This window comes from Odontomachus brunneus, unplaced genomic scaffold (genome assembly GCF_010583005.1).
Source record: "Odontomachus brunneus isolate Ranch 3 - 2012 unplaced genomic scaffold, Obru_v1 Obru_scaffold_187, whole genome shotgun sequence".
NCBI classification, from domain to species: Eukaryota; Metazoa; Arthropoda; class Insecta; order Hymenoptera; family Formicidae; genus Odontomachus; species Odontomachus brunneus.
Genome location: NW_022639637.1, coordinates 191,306 through 192,341, shown reverse-complemented (window position 1 = coordinate 192,341; position 1,036 = coordinate 191,306). Strand labels below are relative to the sequence as shown.

General features: G+C 29.2%; 1 protein-coding gene across 7 annotated transcripts in view; it reads left to right on the top strand.

Annotated features, from left to right (window-relative positions):
- Positions 1–1,036, top strand: part of LOC116851692 — a 66,432-nt gene that overhangs the window by 43,120 nt on the left and 22,276 nt on the right. The gene's annotated exons all lie outside the window — the stretch shown is intronic.

Below are 1,036 nucleotides of genomic sequence, written 5' to 3'. Positions count from 1 at the left end.
CCCCCTCCATTCATCGCGATCGTACATATGCTATGTATCAACGATTCCGGGATTTTACCATGGCATTCAAAGTCGCGATTCCATCGAATGTTCGAAACGACGCGAATTTACGACGTATATGGTCGAATTTTTAGAAATGAATTGTCATGCGCAATATCAGTTGTTTTACAATACTTCTAACAAACGTGATCTTGTAGCGCGTGACAGATTGACACGCCGAAGAGACATTCAAATAATCGGACACGCCAAGTTTTCAATTTAAATGTATCTTTTGACAAAACGATAAGTGAGTGTGTCGTAAAATCTTTAAATACTATAGAAATTACGCGTCGTAATTTAATGTGATATAGTGCTCTAAAAATATCATTCGATAAAGGAGAACGTATCATTTTATTCTACAAGTAGCATATAAAGAAGTCATATTTTGACATAGTTTTTGCCCATGCAGAACAAAAAATCATGATAACGTTAAAACGTTAAAGAAACGATCAAATAATGATTGAAAAATGGATTTTTTCCCTCATTAAATCTATTTTGTTTATAAGAGAACTGTTGAATTTAATTTTGCTTATAAAAAATCCCTGAAATATCAGGAAGATAGTGAAAATAATAATAATAATAAAGTAAGTTGAACCAAATAATAATAATAATAAAGTAAGTTGAACCAATAAGGTTCAAGTGTTGATAATGCTCGTGTTATAAATATAAAAAAAATTAAAGAAAAAATGAAAAAAAGATAATCGTGTTAATAAATATAGAAAAAATTTTCGACAGCTAGAAAATGTGAAGAAATGAAAATTCTCTATAATATATACAATTTAGAGTCATTAATCTTTTTAAAAATTACCGCTTTCATTGTCAAATGGATAATATCTTTTAAGATATCTGATAGTTGTTGGGTATAAGTAAATGAATATTAAGGAATCGAGCATTACTGAAATACTAAATAATTATTGTGATGTGAGAGCAAAACGTTTAACAATATTCAATAATATTAAAATCTCTTTTCTCCTCTCTCTCTCTCTCTCTCTCTCTC